The following is a 12,725-nucleotide window of genomic DNA, read 5'->3' as shown; positions in this document are numbered from 1 at the left end:
TGAGACACGGACAATGAGATAGTGCCTGCATCAGAGGAGCAGGCACAAAGAAACCACTCAGTGAGCAGGGAGCCAGCCAGCCCCATGTGCAGCCCCCTTAACCAGCAGATGGGGAAATCCTGGCTCAGAGGGGTGTGGGGCCTTCCCTAGACTCACTCAGTCCAGACTGGAGGCCAGGAGTCCCGACTGGTCTTAGTGCTCCCTGCACCCCACCTGGGGCTCCACCATCCTCAATCACCAGGTGACATCCTGGGACTGGGAACCTGTGGGCCTCCTGTGAATAGATCCACGTTGGGGTGATGTCGGCGGTCCAGCCAGAAAGCAACAATGTCCTCCTCCCACACTGTTGGAGAAAGGTCTTGGGGCATGGAGGCCTGGCTTCAGCTGTAAAGTTCAGAAAGTCTTTGTTCTCCTGTCAGATCGCCCTTGCAGCAGAGAAATGGGCCACTCATCAGCTCTGTGTCACATTTCCTGTTTGTGAGCCTGGACCCAAGTGGAGTTTTAGGTGAAGGGCAAGGGGCGTGGAAGCAGAGCCTTTCTTACTGGAATTACAATTGTCAGAGGGGAAAAGAGCCTAGATTTCACCTAAACCTTTGTTTTGTGGATTTGGAAACTGAGACCTAGAGAATGCAAGAACCTGTCCTAGTTCATGGTGTGTGCCGGAATCACAAATGGGTTTTTTGGTGTTCTGTTATGTTTTGTGTGTATGTGTGGGGTTTTTTTTTTTTGGTTTTGTTTTTGTTTTTTATTATTATAAAATCTTAGAATGAGTGAGCTAGCAGAAACCTAAGCTGTTCCCCAGTCCAGTTCCCCATGTTCCGTAGATGTGATTTGAGGAAGTGGGTGGATGTGGGTGCAGAGGGGAGGGGACCTTCCCCCTTCCCTCCTTCTTGGAGCCTCTGTATCTTCATGTGTCAAATAAAGCCCAGGGCCCTGCTCTGCTGATCCCCTACTGTCATCCACCTTTGTGTGTGCTAATCAGTATGGGGCTAGCACTGACGGGGAGTGGGTGCTGGGCTCTCTCCCACTTCTCCCCAGAGCCCACCCTGAGTCCCAGGTTTGGGAACCTTGTCTCCACCCCACTGCTTTCCTATAAACCTGCCATCTGCCACTCAGCACTGACTATATTTTGGCAACTTCCTTTACTCCATCAACTCATGAAGACGTGTATTTCAAAGGAATATGATGTTAGACACTTTACACATGACAACACTTGACCTTCACAACAACCTTGCAAAATCCTGTTCCTTCCACTGGTTAGGACTGGATACTGAAGCTCTGAAGGAGGCTGCCTGAGGACTGTCACATAGCCAGTGGCGTGGGGGACTCTAGGGGGTTGTCCCAGCTCCTCACAATCTTCCTGGAGGCTCCATTCTGTCTGTCTGCCTTGTAGCCAGCACTGAGCAGAGGGCAGGGGAGCCAGGGAAAGTGGGCCCATGTGGCCTGGGACCAAGGACACCCTGGCAGGCAGACCCGTTGGCTGCCCTTCAAACCTGTATTCTTTTAATATTTGTTCAGCATTTATCTGGGTTGGGGAAATGGATTTGCAATGAATACAAATCATGAGCCTCTTCCAGATTCCAAATTCCATACTATACTGCAGCGTTTTCCAGAAGCAGAAGGAACAGAAATTCACGGACAGAGTCACTTTCCCAGCGGCAGTGAGTTAATGTCCTGGAGAAACACTGGCTGTTCCCTGCTTTTCTGTAGCTCTCTGTTTCTCTTCAGTTTGTGTTTGAGCTTTTCCAAGCCAGACGGCTTCTGGGGAGGCTCATTAGAGGGTTTATTTTGGTTCTGGTTTTGTTTTAAATGGCCTTAAATATAGACAAGAACAGCTAGTCTTAGAGAGGAGGACCGCTCTGTATGTCATTTATTTTGACTGAGCAGCCTGGTGTTGTACTTCTGTTGGCATCCTTGAACTTGCCTTCGTGTATTAAATAAGGAAAGTATCGCTCACATTTACATAACAGCAACAATTCATTTTTTCAGAGTGTCAGAGAACCAGCAGATTTATTTACTTCAATAACTTTCTGTCTGGTTACAAAAGTAATATGTTCTCATTGCAAAACATTTGAAAAATGTAGAGAGGAGCCTGGTGCAGTGGCTCATGCCTGTCATCCTAGCACTTTGGGAGGCTGAAGCAGGTGGATCATCTGAGGTCAGGAGTTCGAGACCAGCCTGACCAACATGATGAAACCCTGTCTCTACTAAAAATACAACAGTTAGTTGGGCACAGTGGCGGGTGCCTGTAAGCCCAGCTACTCCAGCCTGGGCGACAGAGTGAGACTCCATCTCAAAAAAAAAAAAAAAAAGAAAGAAAGAAAGAAAGAAAAATGCAGAGAAGTAGAAGGGAAAAACAGACCACTCTCCCATAATCTCCTTGCGTGGTGTCCACCACTGCTGCCATGTGAATCTAGTTCTGGCCAGAATGGTTATTTTTTTAAGTTGTTGTAGAACATACATAACATGAAATTTACTATTTTAACCCTTTTTATATTTTTTAAATAAATTCAGTGGGTACAAGTGCAGTTTAGTTACATGGATATCCTGCATAGTGGTGAGGTCTGGGCTGTTAGTGTATACATCATCCAAATAGTGAACTTTGTACCCAATAGGTAATTTTTTTTTTTTTTTTTTTTTTTGAGATGAGTTTCACTCTGTCACCCAGACTGGAGTGAAGTGGTGAGATCTCAGCTCACTGCAACCTCCACCTCCCAGGTTCAAGTGGTTTTCCTGCCTCAGCCTCCCAAGTAGTAGCTGAGATTACAGGTGCATGCCACCACACCCAGCTAATTTTCGTATTTTTAGTAGAGACAAGGTTTTTGCTATGTTGGCCAAGCTGGTCTTGAACTCCTGACCTTGCGAGTCCACCTGCCTCGGCCTCCCAAAGTTCTGGGATTACAGACGTGAGCCACCATGACGGCTTACCCACTTTCTTTGTGATATAACAATTTCTTTTCCTTTGGCTAGATATCCAGTGGTGGGATTGCTGAATCCCACGGAGATTTGAGAAATCTCCATGCTCTTTCATTCCCCTCCCCTCCCCTCCCCTTCCTTTCCCTTCCCTTCATCATAAGAACAGTTAAGATGGCAGGGTTGGGTGAGGGGCTTCTCTGGGGAAGCTCCGCTGGGTGATTAGGGATAATGGCGAACACAGGCAGGGGTGGGAGACATCAGCTGGGGCAAGCAGGACTTCAGACTTTCAGGCTCCAGGCTAGCATAGGGAGACCTGACACTGACAACAAGTGCCCAGGGTGGTAGGGGCACAGCTTGCTTTTATACATTTTAGGGAGACAGGAGACACCAATCAATACGTGTAAGATGTACATTGTTTCTATCCGGAAAGGTGAGACAACTCAAGGTGAAGGCAGGACTCAAAGTGGGAGGCAGCTTCCAGGTCACAGGTAGGTAAGAGACAAACGGTTGTATTCTTTTGGGTTTCTGATTAGCCTCTCCAAAGGAAGCAATCAGTTATGCATTTATCTCAGTGAGCATCTGGGGATGACTTTGAATAGAATGGGAGTTGGCCTAAATAGAATGCCCTAAGCAGTTCCCAGCTTGACTTTTCCCTTTAGCTCAGTGATTTTGGGACCCCAAGATTTATTTTCCTTTCACAGAACTATATAGTCATCAAAGTTTTAAAATTAGGGATTGAATCTCATCTTGGCTATACTGAGCTATTAATGTAAAAAGGGGATGATTCCTGTACCTGCTTCAGAGTTTCATGAGCCCTGAATGGACCAATAGGCGTAATGTGCAGAGAAGCCAGTTATACGTCTTCACTAAATAGGAACAATTGCTGCTGCTGCTGCTACGACTACTATTATAATAATTGTTATTATTATATTATTTTATAAAATAAGATACAAATCCTTGCTCTTAAGATGTTTACAGTCTGGAGCAGGAGAAAAGACATATATAAATGATAGTCATATGCCGGGCGCGGTGGCTCAAGCCTGTAATCCCAGCACTTTGGGAGGCCGAGGCGGGTGGATCACGAGGTCGAGAGATCGAGACCATCCTGGTCAACGTGGTGAAACCCCGTCTCTACTAAAAATACAAAAAATTAGCTGGGCATGGTGGCACGTGCCTGTAATCCCAGCTACTCAGGAGGCTGAGGCAGGAGAATTGCCTGAACCCAGGAGGCAGAGGTTGCGGTGAGCCAAGATCGCGCCATTGCACTCCAGCCTGGGTAACAAGAGCGACACTCTGTCTCAAAAAAAAAAAAAAAAAAATGATAGTCGTTAAAGGTAGAAGTAAAAGGTGAAGATGATGAGCCCAGTAAACGGCCAGGGAAAGTTTAGAAAGAGTGAAGTTGCTGACCGGGAGCGGTGGCTCAGGCCTGTAATCCCAGCACTTTGGGAGGCCGAGGCAGGTGGATCACAATGTCAGGAGTTTGAGATCAACCTGGTCAACACGGTGAAACCCCGTCTCTACTAAAAATACAAAAATTAGCCAGACATGGTGGTGGGCACCTGTAATCTCAGCTACTCAGGAGGCTGAGGCAGGAGAATTGTTTGAACCCAGGAGGCAGAGGTTGCAGTGAGCAGAGATTGCGCCACTGTACTCCAGCCTGGGTGACAGAGCAAGCCTCTGTCTCAAAAAAAAAAAAAAAAAAAGAGAGAGAGAGAGAGAAAGAAGAGTGAAGTTGCTTCTGGCTGAGTGTCGAGTATAGTAGAGTGTACCGGTTAAGCTTCTGCACCAGCCACTTGTGGATTAGTTCTGCATTTGGCTCTTTGTCATCTGAGCTTGGGCAGGAGATGTCACCTCTCTGAGCCTTGGTTTCCTCCTCTGTAAAATGGGGATAACTGTAGAATCTACTTCACAGGGACACTATGAGCTCCCCTCCCTTCCCTCCCAGGGCAGAATCATATACACGTTATTGCTTTTTTTTTTTTTTTTTTTTTTTAAACAGGAGCTCACTCTGTCACCCAGGCTAGAGTGCAATGTAGCCTCAACCTCCTGGGCTCAAGTGATCCTGTCACCTCAGCCTCCTAGTTGAGACTACAGGCATGAGCCACCACACCTGACTAATTTTTTTTTTAAATGTATTTTTAGTAGCGACAGGATTTACTTTGTTCCCTGGGCTGGTCTCCAGTTCCAGAACTCCAGCCATCCTCCTGCCTTGGCCTCCAAAAGGGATCACAGGCATGAGCCACTGCACCAGGCGCATTCATTTCTGGTCCACCCACCTGACCAGTCAGTCAGTCCCTAACTACAGATGCATCCAGCAGGTTACAGTCCCTGCCACTGTCCGCGGGGCTGGTGAATGAGACTGCGGGGCTGGTCCTTTGCAGCCTCAGTAGGGCTGTGGTGCTGCTCGGCATCCTGTGTACTCCTTGTCAGGGTACCCTCCTGGTGCTCATGGCTTCAGCTCCTCAGCTGGGTGTCCCTTAAGCTGTCCTACTTGGACCAAATGATTCATCTTGTTCTTATTTCATAGGAAAGTGAGGTCCAAGTGTTCACCTATCTTTGGAACTTGAGAAGAAAATTTCCATAGTACCTTGAAGAAATGTTCTTGCATCCACTTCACTTTCCTTAATTCATGCAGGGCTGTCATTAAAGAGGAGCTGCAGGTTTTACAGGGAGGAAGGTGGATTAACACCCAGGCACTCTCCTCTCTGTGAGGCCAGCAGCGCAGCGGTCAGGGTGGGGTGCATTATGCTGCGGTGACAAGAGACCCCTAATCTTACAGGCCAAAACCAAAAATATTTGCTTCTTTTGTTTTTTTTGAGATGGAGTCTACCTGTGTCTCCCGGGCTGGAGTGCAATGGCGTGATCTCGACTCACTGCAACCTCCACCTTCCAGGTTCAAGCAATTTTCCTGCCTCAGCATCCCTAATAGCCAGGATTACACTCAGCTAATTTTGTATTTTTAGTAGAGATGGGTTTTCACCATGTTGGCCAGGCTGGTCTTGAACTCCTAACCTCAGCTGATCTACTTCAGTCTCCCATAGTGCTAAGATTCCAGGCATGAGCCACGGCGCCCGGCCTGCTTCTTTTTTTTAAAAAAAAAGTTCACGTTTTATTTTTAGAGACAGGGTCTCCTTCTATCATCCAGGCTGGAGTGCAGTGGTGCAGCCTCAAACTCCTGGGCTCAAATGATCTTCCCAGCTCAGCCTCCTAAGTAGCTGGATTACAGGCAGGCCCCACTTCACCAACTAATTGAAATTTAATTTAATTTGGCCAGGCGCAGTCACTCACACCTGTAATCTCAGCACTTTGGGAGGCCAAGGCCAGTGGATCGCCTGAGCTCAGGAGTTCAAGACCAGCCTGACTAACAAGGTGAAACCCCCATCTCTATTAAAAAAAAAAAAAAAGAAAGAAAGAAAGAAAAGAAAAATTAATTTAATTTACATTAAAATTACAAAAACATTTTTTTGGTAGAGATGGGGTCTCATATGTTGCCCAAGCTGGTCTCAAAATCCTAGCCTCAAGTGATCCTCCCACCCAAAGCATTGGGATTACAGGCGAGCCACTGCACTTAGCAAAAAACTTCACTCTTACTCCAGTTAAGATGAGCATCTTGGGTCAGCTGGGGGCAGACACCTTCTTGAATATCCTCCATGGATCAGAGAAAGAAGGCCCTAGAAAGCCTTGCATTGGCAAAATGCTCCTTGGGCCCATTCCCTCTTACTGGTCAGAGTAGTGACACGCCCATGCTGACCAAACACAGCAGGGCCACGACATGAAATCCCACCCTGAAGGAGGACAGCAGGAAATAGTGGAACGCAGGGATGCCTTCCCCACATCGGATGTTCCCTTTTTTGCCCAGCTTGCTAACAGCAGTTCAGCAAGCAGAGGCACCCCGCCTAGGCCCTACAGACAGAACAGCCTGAGGACTTGTCATTGTGAATGCTAGGAAGCCACACCCAAAGAAGGAAAACCTCAAAGCCACTTCTCAGCCTAAAGTGCTAAGCAGAGGAACAAAAAGACACATGTTGCTGCCAACAGGCATGGAGAAAGAAGTAAACCGAGGGAGAGGGCCAATGCTGCCTACTAAGAGCTCCTAGGCTAAGGAAGGGTGCTAAGCACACGATGGGGGTGTGCTGGGGGACAGAGGCCAGGGGTGGAATCAGGGCTTTCAAACTGCATTCTGGGGAACAGGCCCACGTCACACGTCATGCTTCATGAGTGGAGGCTCATTTTCAGAGCTTTCACCGAGTTTCTGAGCTGTTTTATGTTTATGCTTGAGTGAGGGATATTCTTGCTGAATTGAGCGCCTCCTGCAACCTGGGTCCACCTGCAATGCTCATCTTTTCCCAGTGGTGTTTCTGTGCCCATATCCAAAAGCCCACCGCAGCATCTCAGAACCATTCAAGAGGCCGGGCCCTGTGGCTCACGCCTGTAATCTTAGCACTTTGGGAGGCCAAGGCAAGCAGATTGCCTGAGCTCAAGAGTTTGAGACCAGCCTGGCCAACATGGCAAAACTCTGTTTTTACTAAAAATACAAAAATTAGCCAGGTGTGTGCCACCGTGGGAGGCTGAGGTGGGAGAATTGCTGGAACTCGGGAGGTGGAGGTTGTGGTGAGCCCAGATCATGCCATCGCACTCCAACTGGGCAACAAGACTGAAACTCTGTCTCAAAAAAATAAAAATAAAAAAATTAGCTGGGTGTGATGGCATGATCCTGTAATCCCAGCTTCTAGGGAGGCTGGGAGGCCAGGAGGCTAAGGCACAGAATTGCTTGAACCTGGGAGGTAGAGGATGCAGTGAGCCAAGATCGCACCGCTGCACTCCAGCCTGGCTACAGAGCAAGACTCCATCTCGAAAAAAGAAAGAAAAAAAGAATCATTCAAGAGCAGCAGGGGAGGTAAGGACAGTGATGTGGCCATCTCTGGCAGAGGTTTCTAGGGTTTTCTCCAGCACAGATAAGGAGACTTAGGAAGAAGACAGTTGACAACACCCCGCAGCCTGCGCTCTTCGATTTTCTGAGCTGTGGTTAAGAGGCCCCTTGTCCCAGGGAGCTGTTGGACACCTTGCTACCACTCCTGTTTCCTCACTTTATCGCCAAGTGGCTGAGTCAGTCATTTTTCCTCCTTTGTGTCTTAGTTTTCTCATTTGTAAAATGATGCAGTTCAGAAGACTGGTTGCATGCTTAAGAGGAGAGTGACGGGTGGTGAGGGTATCCCTATAGCCACACAGCAAGGCGACATGTGAGATTGCTCTCTGAGCCCTCCAGAAGTCCATGGAGCTCTGAGTAAAGGGACGACTCAATGTGGAGGGAGGCTTTCGTTTGCTCTCACAGAACACTCACCTCAGTTGAATAATGCATTTGGCGCCAGGGGAGGTGGCTCATGCCTGTAATCCCAGCACTTTGGGAGGCCAAGGCAGGCAGATCACTTGAGGCCAAAAGTTTGAGACCAGTTTGGCCAACATGGTGAAACCCCATCTCTACTAAAAATACAAAAATTAGCTGGGTGTGGTTGTGTGCACCTGTAAATCCCAGCTACCTGGGGCTGAGGCAGGAGAATCCCTTGAACTCGGGAGGTTGCAGTGAGCTCATACCACTGTACTGTAGCCTGGGTCTTTTGAGACTCTGTCTCAAAAAAAAAAAAGGAGGAAGAAGAAAGAAAGAAAGAAAGAAAGAAAGAAAGAAAGAAAGAAAGAAAGAAAGAGAAAGCAAGCAAGCAAGCATTCAGATGCATTTGGTAGCACAATGGTTGTATACTGGGCTCAGCTTCCACTGGACAGTGAGCTCCATGAGAGAAGGGCTGTATTTGCTTATCATTGTCAACCCAGCAGCCTGAACATTGCCTGGCATGTGGTAGAAGCTGATAGTGGTGCTACATTTATTTGTATCTAATGAATGAATAAACAAATGAACCCACAACTCCCTCTAAATTTGACGGAATCCATGACTTGCAGACTCCCTTTTTTGTGAGACAAAGTCTTGCTCTGTCACCCAGGCTAGAGTGCAATGGCATGATCTTGGCTCACTGTAACCTCCACCTCCCAGGTTCAAGCAATTCTCCTGCCTCAGACTCACGAGTAGCTGATATTACAGGTGCCCGCCACCATGCCTGGCTAATGTTTTGTATTTTTAGTAGAGACAGGGCTTCATCGTGTTCGCCAGGCTGGTCTCCAACTCCTGACCTTAGGTGATCCACCTGCCTTGGCCTCCCAAAGTGCTGGGATTACAGGCATAAGCCACCGCACCTGACCGACTTTCAGACTTCCTTTTTTTTTTTTTTTTTTTTTTTGAGACGGAGTTTCGCTCTTGTTACCCAGGCTGGAGTGCAATGGCACGATCTCGGCTCACCGCAACCTCTGCCTCCTGGGTTCAGGCAATTCTCCTGCCTCAGCCTCCTGAGTAGCTGGGATTACAGGCACGCACCACCATGCCCAGCTAATTTTTGTATTTTTAGTAGAGACAGGGTTTCACCATGTTGACCAGGATGGTCTTGATCTCTTGACCTTGTGATCCGCCCGCCTCAGCCTCCCAAAGTGCTGGGATTACAGGCTTGAGCCACCGCGCCCAGCCGACTTTCAGACTTATGGGGCATGAGGAGGTCAGAGAGAGTCCTTGGACTTCACCCAAACCTAGCTTCCAGTCCCCGCTGAGTCGCCTTGGGCAGTCACCAAAATCCTTGGTGTTGGTCGCCTGTCTGCTCAGTGGGGAGAGCAGCATGACCCCATCTCACAGGCCATGGCGGAGGCTCCAGCAGGAGGGAGGATTCAAAGATGTTCTGGCGACTGCCAAGCCCCATGCAAAGGAAGGATTGTTTCCAGGACCCAGGAATGAGGTGGTCTCTTTGGGTACACAAAGCAGGTGGAACCAGAGCCCATGAGGTGGAGAGTTCTGGAATAACTGTTATTAGAAATGGCATAGCTGCCATTTATTGGACAATTGTTCTAGCACCAGGCCCTATGCCAAGCACTCAATGTGCACCATCTGCTTCACAGTGGTCCAGGAAAAAGGCATCGTTATTCTCATTTTACAGATGAGAGAAACCAAGTCTCAGAAGACTCAGGTGACTTGCTTAATTAAGGTCACGCATTTATTTAGTCAATTCCCAGGCCTGTCTCACTCCAATGCGGGCTCTAGCTCCTGCCTCATGCAGAGGTGGAAACAATGCCTGTTTCTTTTTTCTTTTCTTTGGGTTTTTTTTTTTTTTTTTTTTTTTTTTTGAGATGGAGTCTTATTCTGTCACCCCAGTGCAGTGGTGCAATCTCTGGCTCACCGCAACCTCCACCTCCCTGGTTCAAGCGATTACCCTGCCTCGGCCTCCTGAGTAGCTGGGACTACAGGCACGCACCACCACGCCCAGATAATTTTTTGTATTTTTAGTAGAGATGGGGTTTCACCATGTTGGCCAGGATGGTCTCCATCTCCTGACTTCATTATCCCCCCGCCTCGGCCTCCCAAAGTGCTGGGGTTATAGGTGTGAGCCACCGTTCCCAGCCAGCAATGCTTATTTATTAGGCACCAGTAATAATAATACAAGCTCCCATTTCCTAAGTACCTACTGGGTACCAGGAACTGTAGATGTTATGGTTGATCCTTTTGCCTGTTCAAGAAGCACCAGATTACTATATCTTTTCCTTCTTTTTTGAGATGGAGTCTCCCTCTGTCATGTAGGCTGGAGTGCAGTGGCGTGATGTTGACTCACTGCAACCTCTGCCTCCCAGGTTCAAGTGATTCTCTTGCCTCAGCTTCTCAAGTATCTGGGATTACTGGCATGTGCCACCATGCCCAGCTAATTTTTTGTGTTTTTGCTAAAGATGGGGTTTCACAATGTTGGCTAGGCTGGTCTCAAACTCCTGACCTCAAGCGATCCACTTGACTCGGCCTCCCAAAATGCTGGGATTACAGGTGTTAGCCATGGTGCCTAGCCTATCATATCTATTTTCCAGATAAGTAAACTGAGGCTCAGAGATAGTGAAGTGATTTAACCCAGTGTCACACAGCAAGAAATTAGGTAGGAGAGTTGGGACTTGAATACAGGGCTGTCTCATTCCAAGAATAAGAAAGAAAAAGCTATCTCCATAGTGGCCTGAATTAAGATGGTTTTTTGTTTGTTTTAACTTTCTGCTAGGGTTTCTGGAATCTCATCTTCAGAAATTAGTTCTTGGAAGGCCTTTTACACTCAAGTCAGTTTATTACAAGACACCTAGGAAAATCTAGTGAAGGAAGAAGATTAAAAAAGACAAACAACCACAGAGTTTTCCAGTAAATTCTCAGACTTTGAATACCACCAGCCATGCAACAGCTTCCTTTGAGTTTATCACTCTTTTTTCTTTTTTTGAGAAGGAGTCTCACTCTGTCACCCAGACTGGAGTGCAGTGTCGCAATTTTGGCTTACTGCAACCTCCACCTCCAGGTTTAAGCAATTCTCTTTCCTCATTCTCCCTAGTAGCTGGGATTACAGGTGCTTGCCACCATGCCCGGCTAATTTTTTGTATTTTTAGTAGAGACGGGGATTCACCATGTTGGTCAGGCTGGTCTCGAACTTCTGACCTCGTGATATGTCTGTCTCGGCCTCCCGAGATTACAGGCATGAGCCGCCATGCCTGGCCTAAGTATACACTCTTCTGAGCAATGGATCAGGCAGGGAGCCAATTTAGAGAGGTTGCAACTTGGACAAGCAAGGGGTGAGCAAGAAAATCTCATGGAGCTGCTTAGGGGTGGTGGGAGCCGCCGGATGGAGCCTGCAGGGGAAGCTAGGAGGGCTGAGCTTCTGGCCACAGGGACCGTGGTGAAGTAAGGCAGGAGGGGATAAGTAGGATCTGGGCTGCCGCCATCTCTGGGAAGCCACAGGGATTTTGAGTTCTGGAGAGGAGTAGCCTAAAGGAAAAGGAGGATAAAATTAAGGGTCCCAGAAGGTCCCAGCTCGGAAGGTTCTTGAAGAGCACTTTATTGAACTCGATTTCATTGACCATTTTTATGTAGGGTGACCCTACGATTTATCCTTCAGACCAGCACCCTTCGGAGAGTAAAGGGAGGGCCACGACAATTAACCTTTTAACTGGTCCACAGCAGAGGTAAACTACGGAACTGTCCTAGGGAAAGCAGTTCATAGGGTCACCCTGATTTCTTTTTATTTTTGAGACTGAGTCTTGCTCTTGTTGCCCAGGCTGGAGTGCAATGGCGTGATCTCGGCTCACTGCAACCTCCGCCTCCCGGGTTCCTGCGATTCTCCTACCTCCACGTCCTGAGAAGCTGGGATTACAGGAACCCCTCACCACGTCCAGGTAATTTCTGTATTTTTAGTAGAGACGGGGTTTTGCCATGTTGGCCAGGCTGGTCTCAAACTCCTAACCTCATGATCACCCACCTTGGCCTCCCAAAGTGCTGGGATTACAGGTGTGAGTCACTGCACCTGGCTGGGTCACCCTGATTTTACAGGGGTTTCACTGAGGCCCACTTTCCAGATAGAGAGTCAGGGAAGAAACCACCTCCACCAGGAGGGGTTGCTGAGAAGAGACAAAGAACAAAAAGCAAGAATAGGAGAATGGTGAGAAATAAAGCCACAAGAGATGGGATCTGGAGGCAAGGAGGAGCAGGACTTCCTTCAGTGGGCATCTATGGAGCGCCGCCTTGTACCAAGTGAGCCTAGGTGCGTGTGGGCAGGCACTGAGGTATGCAGATACATCTGGTATCTGTGGGCACTTGTGTCCCTGTCACCAGACTGGAATGGCAAGATGCAGGAGTCAGCGTGACTCATTTCTGTACCTGTCCCACTTCCAGGCACTAAGTGGCCTCTAGATGTTCATTGATGAAA

General features: G+C 48.0%; 1 protein-coding gene across 8 annotated transcripts in view; it reads left to right on the top strand.

The window, feature by feature from the left end:
* Window positions 1-12,725, top strand: part of GGTA1 (glycoprotein alpha-galactosyltransferase 1 (inactive)) — a 111,349-nt gene that overhangs the window by 46,990 nt on the left and 51,634 nt on the right. For 5 of the 8 annotated variants that reach the window (XM_074395275.1, XM_074395279.1, XM_074395274.1 and 2 more), the window contains one exon: window positions 12,078-12,195. The exons of the other annotated variants lie outside the window; for them this stretch is intronic. The gene's annotated coding sequence lies outside the window, so the exon portion shown is untranslated. The remainder of the gene's footprint in view (window positions 1-12,077; window positions 12,196-12,725) is intronic. 8 annotated transcript variants of the gene reach the window in all.

Source organism: Saimiri boliviensis, chromosome 2, assembly GCF_048565385.1.
Source record: "Saimiri boliviensis isolate mSaiBol1 chromosome 2, mSaiBol1.pri, whole genome shotgun sequence".
Taxonomy (NCBI): Eukaryota; Metazoa; Chordata; class Mammalia; order Primates; family Cebidae; genus Saimiri; species Saimiri boliviensis.
The sequence above is the reverse complement of the archived record's forward strand: the minus strand, read 5'-3'. Positions and strand labels throughout refer to the sequence as shown.